Source organism: Eurosta solidaginis, chromosome 3 (genome assembly GCF_040869045.1).
Source record: "Eurosta solidaginis isolate ZX-2024a chromosome 3, ASM4086904v1, whole genome shotgun sequence".
Taxonomy (NCBI): Eukaryota; Metazoa; Arthropoda; class Insecta; order Diptera; family Tephritidae; genus Eurosta; species Eurosta solidaginis.
Window position 1 is genome coordinate 272,825,878 of NC_090321.1, and position 20,399 is coordinate 272,846,276.

At 37.0% G+C, this 20,399-nt stretch overlaps 1 protein-coding gene across 1 annotated transcript in view; it reads right to left on the bottom strand.

Annotated features, from left to right (window-relative positions):
• Positions 1 to 20,399, bottom strand: part of Myd88 (myeloid differentiation primary response protein MyD88) — a 142,830-nt gene that overhangs the window by 73,645 nt on the left and 48,786 nt on the right. The gene's annotated exons all lie outside the window — the stretch shown is intronic.

The window sequence follows — 20,399 nt, forward strand, 5'->3', positions numbered from 1 at the left end:
AAGGGAGTGACGTCACTTTTAAAAAGCAATTTCCGCATGTAGTGAATGTGTAAAAAAAATGTTTTTTGATTTTCCTGTGAAATTGTAAAGTTGGTTAGGGCCTTGGTGAACTAATTAAAAAATTAGATATCTCTACGAAATTTGGCTTATCTGGACCTAGAATAGATTGGTTTTGAAGGTTGTGGAAATCGAATGACAAAACGCTTAGCTTTTCGATAACGAAAATTTAAAAGAAAATTTTTAAGTTTTTAAGACATAAATCAAAAAAGCCGTTGCTCTTATACATATATACACCTTGTGAAAATTAACAAAATCGCTTGGCAACCACGCCCACTGAAAGAAAAAACGATATCGAAATTTCGAAAATTGACAAAATGCGATAATTCATTGCCAAAGACCGATGAAGTGATGAAATTACGTGGATTGACTTTATGCCATAAAACAGAAATTTGGTAAAATTTTGAAAATGGGCGTCGCGCCACCTGCATTTAAATAAAGAAGATTTTAAACTTTTGAAAGCTTAAATCAAAAGCCAGAGAATATATTGTCGGTCTTATAGCAGACAATCACGTTTCACGAGTTAGGCCGGGTTTTTCAGTGCGAGTTTAAACTCCAGTTAAAGTCGCACTGAAAAACCGGGCATTAATTGCATAAACAAGTGACCAAGGTAGAAAAATAAATAAATTGAACTTTTAACTTGTTATGTACTGTCTCTGGTTCCCGATATATTTATTAAATTAGATAAAAATATATTTTTTTGCAAAAAATATTCGTACGACCTTGCAAATGTGGACTTGAGCTTTTCCTAACCAACTGTGTTAGTCTTCCACGCGAAGAAGTGAGACGTGATTCACGCCCACTTAAAAAAATTGTTTCAAAGTCTAATGGCAACAAAAAAAATTTATATATTTGCGGTATATAACTAAATTATTCTGATAGTTCACTTCGACAGTGGTGTGGTGTAGCAAAATACGAAAGTTTAAAAATTTTTCGAAAGGAACATGAACGCGCCTATTTTTTGGGTAATCTCTTTATTATACAGTTTATGCCATAAATCCAACTAAAATCGACCAATCAACATAATAGAAATTTAAATACATAGAAGAAGAATATTTTAAAGTTTTCACTTTGCAGTTTTGCAGAATTATTGTTCTTGGAATTATATTATTTTTTTATACCAGTCGTCCCTGGGAAAACATTTTATTGAAGAACATTTGTTTTATTTTATTTTGTTGTTACCGGACTCGAAAATCGAACCCTATACTTTTTAGTACTGAAAGCCAATACACGTACCAATTTATCACTATACTTAAGTACTTAGTATAAGTACTGTGCAAATAATATGTTACTGACTAAAAACCAGTTTAAACTTGAATTGGTTCCAATTAATGTTGACTTGTTAAATAATAAAATTTCATTTATGTAAATGCAGGAAAGCGTTGAACTTTAAAAGCTACAAAACCCATTAAAGCTATTTTGTACTAGGCATACAAGACATATAGATGGGAAATTTTAAATAAAAAAGAATTTGCATTTATCACTAATTACATACATTCATACGTATGTATATGGACATTTCGGTAGAGCCACAAAAAGAAGTTGGAAAAACGATATCGGCGATAGGCCCATTAGGCCTAAGTACATTGATATGTCAATCGATGTCTATATACCATTTGTTTACATATATGTATGTATGTTAGGGTGATGATTCGTTGTGTGGAGAGACAATGTTTTTTTTTTTTTTTTGATTTTCGATCTGCGATTTCCGAATAGCTCAAAAACGAATGTGTAAAAACTCTTATAAAAAAAGTTGAAGTTCTCAAAAATGTACGAATTTTAAACATTTCAAGTGTTCTTATTTTTATATTCTAGAAACGTTTACTGCTTTTCAAAGCAATTTTAATGTTTTTAATTCCTTGCTTAAAATTGCTACAATCCAGACATCGAAAATAGCATTAAAGTTAAGCCAAATATTTGGATATTCGTTGAAAACTAAAATTCAAAGATAAAAAAAATTCAGAAAAAATCTTACAGTTTGAAATTTTCGTTCTTTCTCTGATTATTGTTTTGAAAAACTTGAACAACTCAAACGATTATATTATAGAAAATTTTTCTGAGAAAAACATCTGAAGCGTAAATAAGCTGGTTAAATATTGTGGAAATACAGTACGGGCAAAAATTGTTGAAGATAAAGATGTTGCATGCGCGAACTTCAGTGGAAAGCAGCGGAGCTTCACAAAATTCTAGTAGGTCACTTCCACCATACCACAAACTTCAACACGAGTTTTAACATAATTTAAGCACACAAAATACACTGATTGGAGTTTTAGAAAGCAAAAATGTTAATTCTGAACAGAGTAGATGAATAAAAAGTGTACAAATAAAAATTTAATAACAAAAACAGACAGTGGTAGTTTAACACATTCTGCTGTGGTGAGTGGTGAATGTGATCTACCATAGTTTTGTGAAGCTTTCTGCACACTATTTTTCGTTCATGCAACAGCTCTACTTTAAAATTGTCTCTGGTATGGGTAGGAAAAGGGTTGCAGCAAACAATGCCATTAAAGACGTTTTCCAAACGTCGCAATGTAGAATGTGCAAAAGTAAATTAGCGGGCGAACATTTGAAAAATTTAAATGCCACATAATAACGAAGCGCGGAGGATTTCTAGACGGTTTCAGCGCTAATTATAGCGAACCACCAAAAAAAGAAAATTAAAATTGCATACCCTATACAAACAGAGTCCTTTAAGAATTCGTTAAGAAAAATTATAATAAAAGATGGGCGGCCGTTGTCGCAATTGGACAGTAAAGGGTTCAGGGAAATCGTCGATCCCATCTCCAAAGCCCTTAATATGAAGCTAATCAACTCTCATAATGTTATGGAGTTAATAAGTAATCGTGCTATAGAAATAAAAAAATATGGTTGGGAAAAAAGTAGTACATATTAGTAGTACATAGTTGTAAGAACTCTCGGAATGAGGCCATTGTCACACCCATACACTGGTGACAAATTAAAAAGGGCGGTATTGGAAACTCTTGAGGAATATGATGTTGTGCTGAAGCAAATTTATAGGTATTGTATACATCAGGGCGCTAAAAAAATTTTCAAATATGCCTCTAAAAACTGAGGCTCCAACATGTATCGTGCCTATTACGGTATCCGAGGGAAGATTTGGGATGGAAGTACAGTTATAAAAAAGCTATTTAAACAATTTTTGAAATTTTAAAACTCATGGCCGGGAGCTAATAACGCTCACCAAAGCTCGAAGCTCAGTACCTTTTTGGATGAGATGGATGATAAAGTTTCCGAACTTACTAATATATTTGCCGTAATTTACAATTTTGAAAGCCTTCGTACGCGTTCGCCGGTATATGAAGACATTACTTATTACTAAAATATCCGCTTTACATCTCCTAGCTGTTTGAATTAGCCTTAGTCATTCTTGGTGTCCCTGGTACGCAAGTATCAGTAGAAAGATCTTTTTGTTCTTTGAATTTCATTTTGGATGAATGGAGGTACAACTTAAGCGATGAAACGCTTGAAAAACTATTGTAAAGCTTAACTCATAAGCTATTGTTAAAAAAATAAAATTTTTGTGTTGCTGAAAGACAAAAAAAGTTTTAAAATCACCTTTTTTGTTGATGTAGGGTTTCTTGTTTACAATTATTTTCATCTCTGCTACAATCTTAGGAATCGGCGGATTAATATCAGAGCTACAGACTATAATATAATGTAAATGAAAAATTTGTCTTCATTCATTGTAGAAGTGACTAACACCCGTCACGAATTCTAAAAATTAAACAGAGGTCGATGGCGTTTTGAAATTTCCACGTCGTTAAAGCCAAATTAAATGAGCTAAAACCTGCGTACTCGAAAAATTTCTAAAACCTCTTCTATTTTATAACTTTTTTATTATTTGACCAATTTTAATGCGTTTGAAAGCAAAATTTGTAGAGGTTATTGATAACAAGTGAGAGACAATTCCGCTCACAGTAAATTAATTGGGATGGACTAAAGAATCGTAAAAATTTGCCGAGTAAGACTGAAATTCTGAGCGCTTCGGAAACTAAGGATCACCCTAATGTATATACATACGTAGGCATACCATTATATTTATACTTATAAGTGCATAAACACTTCTATGCAAATAATAACATTTTAAATAAGGGCATTATTTATACAATATAAATTAAATGGGAGCACCGGATAGGGCTCAAGAGGCATACGTACTTGAATGACTATAAAGATTAGTTATTTAATATTCACACTGTAATTTTCTAACTGTCAATTACATTAATATTGCATTTATTTTTTTTATAAATGATTCAAGAATTGCAATAATTGACTATAAAAAATAGGGATCGGAAAAAAATAAACGTAGCTTTACAAAATAGGATAAGCCGACTTATTAATGCATCGTATGGGCGTGTCATAGGTGTGTAAGTGAATTATGTTATCAAATATAATTTAATAATCCTTTAATTTCTTTAAACTTGACGAACAGTGGTGAAGGGCCTAAGGGGGAAACTTGGAAACAAACTTGCAACCCTAGCTGCTCTTAAATAATATATGAGTACATGGCGTTTATATAGATAAAGGAACAAACAAACCAATAACCTGATACACAATCAGAAAAATTCTAGGAAACTATTGTATTGAGTACTATTTTTTCCCAAACATAGCTTACCAGCTCAATTGTTAAAATGAGAACAGAAAGGTTATTGAATTGAGTACTCATAAATATGGTAGACGACCCCTTTCATAATTTGGAACGCGTATACACGTGTATAGTATGTTTTGACATTTCTGCACCCTGGCACCAACCCTTCGGCTCAATTGTGGCCCCAAGATCTGATGGAAGTGTTCATGCAAAATTTGGAAGAAAATTACATACAGAAGCTGAAGTCCAAATTAGGCATTTCATTTTATGCTAGATATGTGGATGACATAATATGCGTTTTAACTACTAATAACGATGAGCTTGTACTGGAGTACCTCAACAAGCAGCACGGAAATATAAAATTTACAATGGAAACCGAAAAAGACGGAGGAATCAACTATCTAGACCTCACGCTAAAAATTGATAAAGAAGCCAAAAGATTTAACTATGACATATATTGAAAGCCAACGGCCACCGACACAATAACACACAATACCTCAAATCACCCCCAACAGCGTAAAAATGCAGCATTAAGGCACTTGGTATATAGACTTGAAAGAACACCTCTTACACAAGAGGCATATAAGAGAGAACTTGAGGTCATATATAATATAGCTGCAAACAACGGATAAAAAAAGCACTAGTAAAAAGGAAAATAATAGCTGGACGACTATGACATATGCTGGAAAAGCAACATATAAATTGGCAAACTTCTTTAAAAAATACAACATTGACACAGCATTCAAAACATCGAACAATCCAGGGCGAAAACTAAGAACTAACACTAACTCAGAGGATTCGTTTAGCAGCCACGGCGTATACAAGCTTACCTGCGGATGCCAGCATAGTTACATAGGACAAACAGGACGGCAAATAAGAATGAGGTTCAGATAACATATTAGAGATTACAACAAAAAAATATGGAACCCAAACATTATACCCGAGTCTAACTTCGCGAATCACATGGTCGAGAATGAATGTTCCCCAGCAAACATCAATAAAACAGTTAAGGTTCTTCACATACAAGCAAAAGGCCGACGTCTCAACGTACTCGAAAACATGGAAATCAACAAACAGAAAACATTCGACGGTAGAATAATAAACGAACAGATAAACAAAATTTCTGATACAATATTCGAGCCTTTAAAACTTGTTTACAAGAAACAAAGTAATCACACAGGTACAACAGACAAACACACAACAACAAATAAACACAAAACAACTAACACACCAAAACAACAAACCCCCAAAAAAGGTCAAACGACAAGTGAATTTAATTACTAGAATTACGGATTTTTACCTACCCCAGTCAGCCACACAAATCGATTAGTAAACCACCCTTGGTTCTGAATGAACATACAGCACATACACATATCTAAATATACACAAGCATCAATTTTGACAATACCTGCTCATGTACCTACGAACTATAAATACAGGACAAACGACAACAACAGATCAGAAATCGAACTGATTATGGGACAACGTCGAAACCGGTTTGTCTCAAAACCAAATTTGACAAGGGATGACGGAAAATCGTTCCAATATACATCATTTATCCACCCTGTCGAAAAATCAACAAAACAAGATAAGCCCCAAGATCTCTTTCGAAGTTGGCATGCAATGGCGCTGTCGGAATGATATTTAGGGCTCCCGTTATGCTAATCATTGATACTCTGCATACCCCCTCTAGTTTTTTGGCATGTGGTTTTTTGTGTGGCTGCCCACTAAGCAAGAACCCCATAGTAAAGTATGGGTTTGACGATTGCCCAATGAGATAGTTCGGGTGATAGGCCCTACGGGCATTCTAGTATCCCCTTTCATGCATACAGTGTCGCGGATGCTTTCTTCGCTCCCTCTTTCACATGGAGTTTCCACGACAATATAATATCTAGTATAACTTCTAGATACTTTTTGCTATATTATTCTTGTATGGTTCCCGACTCCAGATGCCTAGCCATGTACATCTCGAAGTGCCTGATCCATCAGAAAACTTGATTGAATGTGTTTGTCGTACTTCAAAGAAATTCAGAAAACCCGCGGGTTTGTGTTGGCAAGCTTTTCAACTCAATGTTATGGCGGCCACCTTGGTGTGATGGTAGCGTGCTCCGCCTACCACACCTTATGACCTGGGTGCACACCCCGCGCAAAGCAACAACAAAATTTTAGAAATGAGGTTTTTCAATTAGAAGAAAATTTTTCTAAGCGGAGTCGCCCCTCGGCAGTGTTTGGCAAGCGCTCCGGGTGTATTTCTGCCATGAAAAGCTCTCAGTGAAAACTCATTTGCCTTGCAGATGCCGTTCGGAGTCGGCATAAAACATGTAGGTCCCGTCCGGCCAATTTGTAGGGAAAATCAAGAGGAGCACGGCGCAAATTGGAAGAGAAGCTCGGCCTTAGATCTCTTCGGAGGTTATCGCGCCTTACATTTATTTTTTTATTTTACTTAAATACTTAGTTCCTTGTACGTACTAGCACTTACTAGCACCTACTTAGTTACATATTCAATAACTGACAAACACAAAAAACAGATCAACAAACATGATAACAACACACAAAACACTTGTTATAATTAAAGGTAAATATTTTAAAGTGGAAAAGCCAAGTGTGTTAGATTCAAACGGTGTGACACACAAAAGTTCGGTTAGTTGAAAAAAATAACACGAAAAGTTGTTTTAACTTACTTATAGGATGATGATAAGATAACCAAGATTTTTTGACACAATATCGAAAGTAAGTTATACATAACAAAATGTCAAATCACTCTTATTCATCAAAAATACATTTTTATTTCCACGCACTTAAATACGCAGAATCTGAGCCCGATATCAGAATAGGCCTAAAGAGCCGTAGCTCGGCTATGACTATTTTAACTTTAGTAATCTTAATATATTAAAAACACGTGTCACTATGTTTGAGGCCAATGTACTCCTAAACTACTGAACCGATTTTGAATTTGGTTTGCACCCCGTGTGTAGTTTGATCTAACTTGAAATATAGGATAAGTGACTGGGTGACTAGGGTCTCGAGATATAGGCCAAAACGTGGACCCGAGTACCCGTAGAATGTGTTTATAGAATATGGATATCAAATGCAAGCTGTATATGAGTGCTTTTGTAGAGGGTAATTTTCATACCCCTGGGTGACTACGGTCTCGAGATATAGGCCAAAACGTGGACCAGCGAATACCTAGACAGTGTTTATACAATATGGACATCAAATCAAAAAAGTTGATGAGTGCTTTAGTACAGAGTAATATATTATCCAGAGACAGACTGGGACTGGGATTAGGACTAGGACTGGGACTGAGACTCGGAGTGGGACTGGGACTGGTATAATAATACATACCACCCTCTGGGACAAGCAATAAGGGATGCAGAAGAATGAGAAGAAATTGAGAGAAGCGAAAAGAGAGGAGATTGAGAAAGAGATAGAATGAGACGAAGATGGAGATAGATGAAGCGAAAAAGACGGAGGGAGGAGTAAATAAAAGGATTAGGAAAAAGTGAAGAGAGGGAGGGCAGTCAGGCGGAAAAAGCTTATTAAAATGTATGCAGATAGACCAAATTTAGGGCAGGATAACGTCTGCCGGGTCTTCTAGTACATATATATATTTTTTCCCTCAAAATTGGACTTTTATTTAGGTAGCATTTTTATAAGGGAGCTCGAAATTGTCAAATTTTGAAATCATAACATAAAATTGGCGGTAGTTGCCAGAGCAAAATTTATAAAAACGAGAGAGACAAAAGCTTGCACTAGTTGTCGATACTTTGCCCCCGTACTCGATAGCAATCAAAGTACTTGTACGAGAACGAAAAATATTGGATCCTTCAGCGAAGCAGATACTTGAGTATGTACTCGCAGCTACCCGAGTGCTAAGTTCCTCTCGGTGTTACATGCAGTATTTATTGCTATTGTGGAGGTTAGTTACTTATTGTTTTACAATATTCTCTCGGTAGGGGGATTTTCTTACGTCCTCACTCTCTCGCTATGTAAGGATTTTGCACTATATAGCACACTTGTGCTCTAGCTGCATTTGCGAAAGGGTAATCACTTAACATTTTTGGAGACCTATGGTTTACAGTTCACAAGTGAATTTAATTATTTTTCGTAATTAGCACTTTCAAGCTCTTAAAATGAAATGAGAAGGCAACCTATCGATAAAAAAAATATTTTTTTAAGGTTTCGAATGTATCAGAATATCGATGACATATCAGGCAAAGTACGAGTATTCAACATTCTCAATAGATAAGAAACGCATTTTTTTGGCAGAAGTTTCATAAGGAATTCAGCTTATCTTTTTAAATCTTGAAAATTAAGGATGGAATTTACTTGGCATTGCCGGTGGTTAATTGGAATGCTAATTCCCTGAAGGGAAGTCAGTAAGTAAGTACTATATAGGAACTAATGCGATAGTAACTCGATTTTCTTCAATTTCCAAAATCGAGAGTTTGAATTTTTATATTTCAAATATAACAAATATTTTTCAAACAAAAAAAACTGCCACTAGCTTTAAGTAGCTTAGAATATGAGTATGCCTTCTTTCCTCACACTTTAAAACCGTTTTCACTGATAGTTCTACTAGTTCGAAACTATCAAAAAGGGAATAAAATGGTACTAGAGACAACAGTAGAATTTCTGTTCCGTTCCGGACCAACGAAACAGTACCAACAAAAGAACTAGATCTTAATTGTGGATTTTTACACTAGTTCGGAAATATCGGAATAGTGGTGATAAACCAACTAGTTCTAAAGTGGAAACATGTATCCAGTTCGGAACTATAGTAACAGTAAAGTAGCGCGGACAATTCACATCGCCTATGATATCACCATGTTAAATTCTCCTGTTGAAAGCATTTAAACGAGATAGAGGGCGAACTAGCAGTGGTTCAGAATGCACTAGAAGCGCAACAGTTTTGAACTAGAGATTTTCCCTACAAGGGTTGTTATTTAGCCAGTCAAGCCAGATTACCGTGCCATTTGTATGTGTAATTCATATCGAAATATTTTTCGCGAAGGTGTCTGTTTGTAGAACAGTGCTATAGCTTTGTTTAGAAGGCGAGCCACATTCGGTAAAAAAGAAGATTGAAGCTTGGAATATGAGCTATAAAACTGGAAACTTCCTTAACATCACGACTTAAGGCCACAACGATAAGTTTTTAGCAAATATCTCGCCACCCGTTTAGCGTTCATAACAATTTTGTAGGCCATGAAATTCTCTACAGGCCTTTTCTGGCATGTTTTTGGTTTTTTTTTTTTCAAATGGCCAACGAGTGAGACCACTAATTGTCAACAAAACTTTTAATCATCCCTGATGAAGGATACTTGAAACATTAACATAAGAATCACAAATAATAAAATAAATAATGGCACTGCCTCTTTAGTATTTTTACTTACTTACTTACTTACTTAATTGGCGCTTAACCGTCTAAACGGTTATGGCCGTCCAACAAGGCGCGCCAGTCGCTCCTTCGCTCCGCCAACCGGCGCCAATTGGTCACACCAAGGGAGTTTAAATCGTTTTCCACCTGGTCCTTCCAACGGAGTGGGGGCCGCCCTCTACCTCTGCTTCCATAGGCGGGTTCCGATAGAAACACTTTCTTGGCCGGAGCATCATCTTTCATTCGCATAACATGGCCTAGCCAGCGCAGCCGCTGCGTTTTAATTCGCTGGACTATGTTGATGTCTGCGTATAGCTCGTACAGCTCATCATTAAATCTTCTTCGGTACTCGCCATCGCCAACGCGTAGAGGTCCATAAATCTTTCGAAGAACTTTTCTCTGGAACACTCCCAAAGCCGCTTCATCTGCTGTTGTCATGGTCCATGCTTCTGCCCCATATAGCAGGACGGGTACGATAAGTGACTTGTAGAGTATGATTTTCGTTCGCCGAGAGAGGACTTTACTTTTCAATTGCCTACCTAGTCCAAAGTAGCATTTATTGGCAAGATTGATTCTTCGCTGGATTTCAGTGCTGATGTTGTTGCTAATGTTGATGCTGGTTCCCAAATAAACGAAGTCTTTTACTATTTCGAAATTATGGCTGCCAACAGTAGCGTGGTTGCCAAGGCGCATATGCGCTGACTCTTTGCTCGATGACAGCAGGTACTTCGTACTGTATTTTTGCGGCAACTATTTGACGCATCACAGTCGCTGTGCGCGATGGAATCAATTAACTAAACTAAGTCTTTACCTTTATATGATTAAACTATATCAACAAAATCTATTTCTTGAAGGATTATACATCACAATTAACTGTCTTCACTTAATGTCAATTAGAACAAAATAACCAGAAAAATCATAGTTAAATAAATACATATAAATAAAACGCGGCTAAAAACAAGGAACAAAAAACACAAGGAAAGCTAGACGTCGAAAAGCTTCAATCACAACAGACTGCCAATGATTTCGCAACTCGACTCGCACACCTGCTCTCTGAGGGCATAACTCATCCTGAAGGAATACAGGAGCAGTGGGAGCATATCTCCAAAGCACTTCGTACCGCCGCCGAGGAAAAAATTGGTTACCGGCGGCCACGAAAAAACAACTGGTATGATGAAGAATGCCGCGTTGCAACCGAAAGAAAAGACGCTTCCTACAGGGCTACGTTAAAAGCGAGCGCGACAAGAGGAGTGTGTGAACGCTATCGTGAGTTGAAAAGGGAAGCGAGACGCCTTTTCAGGAAGAAAAAAGCAGAAGCAGAAAGGCGTGAGTGCGAGGAGCTTGAGCTGCTAGCCACCAGGAATAACGCCCGAAAATTCTACCAAAAAAATACGGCGACAGACGGAAGGTTTTAAGACAGGGGCAAACTCCTGTAGGAATGAAAACGGCGACCTTGTAACTGATGTCCAGAGAGTGCTTAGATTATGGAGGGAACACTTCTCTGCTCTCCTAAATGGAGGCAGCAATTCACCGCGCAGAGATGAAGAACCCGATCCCGCAATCGATGATGATGGAATATATGTCCCCCCGCCCGATTATGACGAAGTTAGAATAGGCAATAACCAGATTGAGGAGTTGGTAAGGCGCATGCAGCAGCTTCTTAGCAAAATATGGGCGGACGAAAGCATGCCCGACGGTTGGAATCTAAGTGTTCTTTGCCCAGTCCACAAGAAGGGGGATACTGCAAAATGCACCAACTATCGTGGAATCAGCCTTCTTAATATCGCATATAAGGTCCTTTCAAGTGTATTGTGCGAAAGATTGAAGCCCACCGTGAACCGGCTGATTGGACCTTATCAGTGCGGCTTCAGACCTGGTAAATCTACCATCGGCCAGATTTTCACAATGCGCCAAATCTTGGAAAAAACCCGTGAAAAGAGAATCGACACACATCACCTCTTCGTCGACTTTAAAGCCGCCTTCGACAGCACGAAAAGGAGCTGCCTATATGCCGCTATGTCTGAATTTGGTTTCCCCGCAAAACTTATACGGCTGTGCAAAATGACGTTGACCAACACCATCAGCTCAGTCAGAATTGGGAAGGACCTCTCCGAGCCGTTCGAAACTAAACGAGGTTTCAGACAGGGTGACCCCCAATCGTGCGATTTCTTTAATTTGATGCTGGAGAAAATTATACTAGCTGCAGAACTTAACCGCACTGGAACAATATACTATAAAAGCGTGCAATTACTGGCATATGCTGATGACATTGATATCATCGGCCTAAACACCCGCACTGTTAGTTCTGCTTACTCCAAGCTGGAAAAAGAAGCGGTAAAGATGGGTTTGATGGTGAATGAGGACAAAACGAAGTACCTGCTGTCATCGAGCAAAGAGTCAGCGCATATGCGCCTTGGCAACCACGCTACTGTTGGCAGCCATAATTTCGAAATAGTAAAAGACTTCGTTTATTTGGGAACCAGCATCAACACTAGCAACAACATCAGCACTGAAATCCAGCGAAGAATCAATCTTGCCAATAAATGCTACTTTGGACTAGGTAGGCAATTGAAAAGTAAAGTCTCCTCTCGGCGAACGAAAATCGTACTCTACAAGTCACTTATCGTACCCGTCCTGCTATATGGGGCAGAAGCATGGACCATGACAACAGCTGATGAAGCGGCTTTGGGAGTGTTCGAGAGAAAAGTTCTTCGAAAGATTTATGGACCTCTACGCGTTGGCGATGGCGAGTACCGAAGAAGATTTAATGATGAGCTGTATGAGCTATACGCAGACATCAACATAGTCCAGCGAATTAAAGCGCAGCGGCTGCGCTGGCTAGGCCATGTTATGCGAATGAAAGATGATGCTCCGGCCAAGAAAGTGTTTCTATCGGAACCCGCCTATGGAAGCAGAGGTAGAGGGCGGCCCCCACTCCGTTGGAAGGACCAGGTGGAAAACGATTTAAACTCCCTTGGTGTGACCAATTGGCCGGTTGGCGGAGCGAAGGAGCGACTGGCGCGCCTTGTTGGACGGCCATAACTGTTTAGACGGTTAAGCGCCAATTAAGTAAGTAAGTAAGTAAATAAAATACGCTGTATCGCTTTATGACTTACTCATTAGCTTGGCGTATTTTATTCAAATATTTATAAGGAGATTTATAACAAGCACTTCACCTTTCTTTTATAACACAGTTTAAGATTTCGTATAGATAAGGTGGTACATGTTCGCAAATGAGTATATCACAATCTAAAAACGTGTACCCGGTTGCCATAGGCATGCGCTATAAAATATGAATATACAAAATCAAATGGCATAGAATCTTATATATTACTAGCAGACCCGGCAGCCGTTGTTTTGCCCTAAATTTGGTTTATCTGTATACATTTTAATAAGCTTTTTCCGTCTAACTGTGCCCTCCCCCCTCTTCACTTTTTCCTAGTCCTTTTATTCAGTCCTCCCTCCGTCTTTTTCGCTTCATTTATCTCAATCTTCGTCTCATTCTATCTCTTTCTCAATCTCCTTCTCTCTTTTCTCTTCTCTCAAGTTCTTCTCATTCTTCTTCATCCCTTATTGCCAGTCCCAGAGGGTGGTATGTATTTTGTTCCAGTCCCATTCCGAGTCCTAGTCCCAGTCGCACTTCGAGTCTCAGTCCCAGTCCTAGTCCTAATCCCAGTCCCAGTCCGTCTCTGGTCTACTTCCCGGAAAAAAGGATCGTAAATACTAATATAGGCAAATATATATACCAAATTTCGGGTAAATCGAACAGGACGTATGTAAATAGGTTTGTGGGTATTATTAATTCATGACTTTGTTTCGGCTTCGAATGCATATTTATCAGTTTGGCCAGGTTGATGCATCGATCGCAACCAAACCTATGTCATATATTTAATACTTCTATATCAATACCTTCCTATCTTCTGTCAATCATTATTTGCTGAAACTGTGCAAATGTACGTTCTGCGCATGCGCGGGATTTGTTAGTGTTAGTGAATTGTAGTAGCGTGTGTAACAAAAGTACTAAAGGGGTAACAACGGGTCACTATCCCCTTTACCCAACTTCTTCATACTAATTGTTATAAAATCTCAGTTTAGTCGATTAAACAATGAAAAGGCCAACAAATACAATACAATATCATTTAAACATGGGCTACAGTCACACAAAGTACATTATTTACATAAATAGTAAAAAAATAAGGCGAAAAATTCATATTTTTGAAAAGAAAAAAAAAATTCAAATATACATGTATAAAAATATACTTATACATACATCCCAACAAGCATTTCTTTAAACGTTTTTAAAAATAATTTAAAGTAAATTAGCTTGAAAAAACCATATATAAACGTTTTCAAAATTTTACTTATTTTGAGTTTTTTAATGAAGTAAATTTTTGATGAAGTAAACAAAATATGAGTACTGGGCTGGCTGCTATTGGTGTTGAAAAAATATCAATTTTGTAAATTTTACTTATAACAGCTCAAAATCTTACGACCACTAACTAGATTTGTTTTCAATTTATGCCATTCGTGGCGCCTACGCATATTTTGTAACTGTTAATTCTGTGCATGAAGAATTCGTAGTTGTCACTTGGCATTATTTGCTATTATTTTTGTCGCGTTTTGGTCACTACATACGTATATCTGCGCACTCAAAACAAATCGGTAATTCCATTCTGCAGAGTTCTTAAAACAATAAAAATTTTATAATACTAATGGAAAACAAAAGCTTACTTTTTCTTTTGTAGAACGAAATAGCCTAATGTACAATATTGATAGAAGCAAGGCGGCTTGTTGAAATATACATATATTTAAGCCCCTTTTATACAAAAATTTAACGACAGCCTTGAGATTCTGTCTCCTTCTCTCGTTGTATATCTGTACTGTAATGTTTGACAGGCTGCACAGTTCAGTAGTAGTGATATAGAAGTATTACATATATGACCTATGTGCAAACCACCGCGTGAGGTATACGAAACTTATGTGGAAGTTTGAACAAAATCGACCGGCGCATCTCTTCAAATACCGGCTACCAACTAACACACATTTTAGCCTTTCTTTTTATGCTAAGCTTTTTATGCTAAGAGCTCACAGAGTATATTAACTTTGTTCGCATAACGGTAATCCGTAACGACATAAACTAATCGAGATAGATATAGACTTCTATATATCAAAATGATCTGGGTGAAAAAAGAAATTGATTTAGCCATGTCCGTCCGTCCGTCTGTAAACACGATAACTTGAGTAAATTTTGAGGTATCTTGGTATGTAGGTTCCTGGGCGCTCATCTCAGATCGCTATTTAAAATGAACGAAATCGGACTACAACCACGCCCACTTTTTCGATATCGAAAATTTCGAAAAACCGAAAAAGTGTGATAATTCATTACCAAAGACCGATAAAGCGATGAAACTTGGTAGGTGCGTTGACCTTATGACGCAAAATAGAAAATTAGAAAAAATTTGGACAATTGGCGTGGCACCGCCCACTTTTAAAAGAAGGTAATTTAAAAGTTTTGCAAGCTGTAAAGTGGCAGTCGTTGAAGATATCATGATGAAATTTGGTAGGCGCGTTACTCCTATTACTATATGTGCGCTAAATAAAAATTGGCGAAATCGGATGACGAACACGCCCACTTAAAAAAAAGAAATTTTTTTAAGTCAAATTTTAACAAAAAAATTTAATATATTTACAGTATAAAAGTAAATTATGTCAACATTCGACTCCAGTAATGATATGGTGCAACAAAATACAGATAAAAAAAAATTTCAAAATGGGCTTAACTCCGCCCTTTTTCATTTAATTCGTCTAGAATACTTTTAATGCCATAAGTCGAACAAAAATTTACCAATCCTTGTGAAATTTAGTAGGGGCATAGATTCTATGACGATAACTGTTTTCTATGAAAATGGACGAAATCGATTGAAGCCACGCCCAATTTTTATACACAGTCGACCGTCTGTCCTTCCGCTCGGCCGTTAACACGATAACTTGCGTAAAAAACGATATATCTTAACTAAACTTAGTTCACGTACTTATCTGAAGTCACTTTATCTTGGTATAAAATATGGCCGAAATCCGACTATGACCACGCCCACTTTTCCGATATCGAAAATTACAAAAATAAAAAAAATGCCATAATTCTGTACCAAATATGAAAAAAGAGATGAAACATGGTAATTGGATTGGTTTTTTGACGCAAAATATAACTTTAGAAAAAACTTTGTAAAATGGGTGTGACACCTACAATATTAAGTAGAAGAAAATGAAAAAGTTCTGCAGGGCGAAATCAAAAGCCCTTGGAATCTTGGCAGGAATACTGTTCGTGGTATGACATATATAAATAAATTAGCGGTACCCGACAGAAGATGTTCTGGGTCACTCTGGTCCACATTTTGGTCGATATATCGAAAAGGCGTCCACCTATAGAACTAAGGCCCACTACGTTTTAAATAATCATTAACACCTTTCATTTGATACACATGTCATACAAACACATTCCAGGGTTACCCTAGGTTCATTTTGCTAAATGGAGATTTTCCCTTATTTTGTCTCCAAAACTCTCAGCTGAGTATGTAATGTTCGGTTACACCCGAACTTAGCTTTCTTTACTTGTTATATATAAGATTTCTAATTGCTGTTTTTAAGATCCCTTTTTCGCTCTTTGGAACCCAAATCAATAAAAAAAGCTTTCGTTGTAAAAATGGAGATTCGTGCTATTAGCGAGCTTTGGGCATTATTGGACGTAGTGCTTTTGTTTAGCTATATTTTGTTAAAATCATTTGTTAAAAATAAATCGCACATTCGCCAAATGGCAGCGCAAGCGCATGTAAGTTTTTATTGATAGATGATTTAATGATAGAACATCTGATTTCTGTTGATATTTGATATGAGACTTTTGTACTTTGTTGCGTAAGATGCGCAGGGGTCCGGCTAGTTATTAAAATAATTAAATAGTACTTGCGTAGGTATCTCCGAAACTATCTCGGTATAAGCTGATGCCTATGCGGCTATGTGTCTACACCAATCTAATTCCATTGTTATGTCATTAGCAATTCAAACAAAAATCTCTATGGAATGATTTATTTAAGCATTGAGACGTAATAAGACATTGTAATTGGCTTCTAAATATTCCCTGCACCAATTTCAACTTCACACCTGACAAGATCGGCGTCGGCGTCTTAGTTATTGCTTTCTTATCGGCTTGTGAACGACGGGCAATAGATGTAATCTATTTTATATTGAGGTTTTGTATGTATCCGTTTCAATCTTCGTAGTTAATAAATCGATAGATTTTTGATAACAAATCGATAGCTTTTCGTCCATAAATCGATAACACGCCGATAAAATATTGGGAACACTCTGATAGCAAATCGATAACATTCAAATAGCTTTTCAATAACACATTCAAAACATTTCAATGGATTTTTCAATAAATTCATAAAAAATTAGACGGTGCTATTCTTAAAGACTGCATATTTTTGTACATCGTAATCGTTAATTTATCTTACTCAAACGCCCTGGTTTGTCAATACTGGCAACTCTCGCCTCCTGTACAAACTCAAGAGAGAGAGAAAGAAGGCTGGGGAGCAACAGTCATCTGTGATAGTGGACTAGTTTATTGGTTCTCGAATCGATCGAAATTCGAAAGAAAGGTTACTAGTGGTTTGCCATCAGTAGCTCTAAACATCTAAACATGGCTTACAAAGCCACTACTTCCAATAATGGAGATATTGGACTTTTTTTGTGCTCTCAAAAGTTCGTATCTATCTGTTTAAGTGATTTAAACTATGAACATTTTTCGTTCGTTTGTTTCATTAGCCATTGAGTGTGCTTGTAATTCTCAACTGGTTAGTGAAATATTCTAAGACATAGTTTAAATTTTTTATCCCAAAAGGGGTTTTTCAAAGCAAAACAAGGTGGCCCAACCCGCAGGCAACACCTTGGAGCCCCCAGTGCTCGCCCCACTGAATATATACAACGTGTAACAGGCGCATATCGACCTCTCTCTAAATAAAATAATATACAGCCCACTTAAATAACAAATAATATAATAACAAAAAAACTATTCGCCCGTCGAACCACCAGAGCTTAGACACTATCGAAAAAAAAAAAAAAAAAATTATTCCTGGCCACTCTAAAACCGCTGTGCTTCTGTAGCCTTGGGTTTAACGCAGGCTACGCGATCCACCATATTCAAGCCAGAACACCGTTCTGCATAGATGTGTGTGTGTAAAAAAAACATCGATAAATACAACAACCACATAGCAACTTGCAACTGTTTTTAACAAATATCTCTTGCCAGAATTAAAATATTTTATTTCCGTCTTCAGATTATTGATACCGAGGTCAAAACGGGTATTTTAAATACCTCTCCCGACGATTTTGTACGTCAATTCCTGTTGTAAATTATTACCAAAAACATACCGACATAAGTCAGTATCGATACTTTCTGTCCGCCACAAGCTTTTTCTACAGCGGTAGCTACCACTAAATCCAACCTAGGCTTAACCCCTATAAAAAAGCGGCTGGACCAGCAAAAAAGCGACCAGCGGATCCAACGTACATAAATAATGAAACCACCATTTTTGGTTCAACTTGATATGAGCGTCAACATGCATTGTATATATATATGAACATAAGTTTGTATATTTACATAGCTTAGTGCTTATTTATACTCAGTTGAGCAGAGCTCACAGAGTATATTAAGTTTGATTGGATAACGGTTGGTTGTACATATATAAAGGAATCGAGATAGATATAGACTTCCATATATCAAAATAATCAGGATCCAAAAAAAATTTGATTGAGCCATGTCCGTCCGTCCGTCCGTCCGTCCGTCCGTCCGTCCGTCCGTTAACACGATAACTTGAGTAAATTTTGAGGTATCTTGATGAAATTTGGTATGTAGGTTCCTGAGCACTCATCTCAGATCGCTATTTAAAATGAACGATATCGGACTATAACCACGCCCACTTTTTCGATATCGAAAATTTCGAAAAACCGAAAAAATGCGATAATTCATTGCCAAAAGCGGTTAAAGCGATGAAACTTGGTAGATGGGTTGACGTTATGACGCAGAATAGAAAATTAGTAAGATTTTGGACAATGGGCGTGGCACCGCCCACTTTTACAAGAAGGTAATTTAAAAGTTTTGCAAGCTGTAATTTGGCAGTCGTTGAAGATATCATGATGAAATTTGGCAGGAACGTTACTACTATTACTATATATGTGCTAAATAAAAATTAGCAAAATTGGATGAAGAACACGCCCACTTTTTAAAAAAAATTTTTTTTTAAATTCAAATTTTAACAAAAAATTTAATATCTTTACTGTATATAAGTAAATTAAGTCAAAATTCAACTCCAGTAATGATATGATGCAACAAAATACAAAAATAAAAGAAAATTTCAAAATGGGCGTGGCTCCGCCCATTTTCATTTAGTGTGTCTAGAATACTTTTAATGCCATAAGTCGAACAAAAATTTACCAATCCTTTTGAAATTTGGTAGGAGCATAGATTCTATGACGCTAACTGTTCTCTGTGAAAATGGGCGAAATCGGTGGAAGCCACGCCCAGTTTTTATACACAGTCCACCGTCTGTCCTTCCGCTCGGCCGTTAACACAATAACTTGAGCAAAAACCGATATATCTTTACTAAACTTAGCCCACGTACTTATCTGAACTCACTTTATCTTGGTATAAAAAATGGCCGAAATCCGACCATAACCACGCCCACTTTATCGATATCGAAAATTACGAAAAATTAAAAAAATGCCATAATTCTATACCAAATACGAAAAAAGGAATGAAACATGGTAACTGGATTGGTTTATTGACGCAAAATATAACTTTGGCAAAAACTTTGTAAAATGGGTGTGACACCTACCATATTAAGTAGAAGAAAATGAAAAAGTTCTACAAGGCGAAATCAACAGCCCTTGGAATCTTGGCAGGAATACTGTTAGTGTTATTGAATATATAAATAAATTAGCAGTACCCGACAGATGATTTTCTGGATCACCTGATCCACATTTGGTCGATATCGCGAGAACGCCTTCACATATACATCTAAGGGCCACTCGCTTTTAAAACCCTCATTAATACCTTTAATTTGATATCCATATCGTACAAACACATTCTAGAGTCAACCCTGGCCCACCCTAATGGCGATATCTCGAAAAGGCGTGCACCTATAGACCTAATGCCCACTCCCTCTTAAAATGCTCAGTAACACCTTTCGTTTGATACCCATATCGTAAAAACATTCTAGAGTCACCCCTGGCCCACCCTAATGGCGATATCTCGAAAAGGCGTCCACCTATAGACCTAATGTCCACTCCCTCTTAAAATGCTCAGTA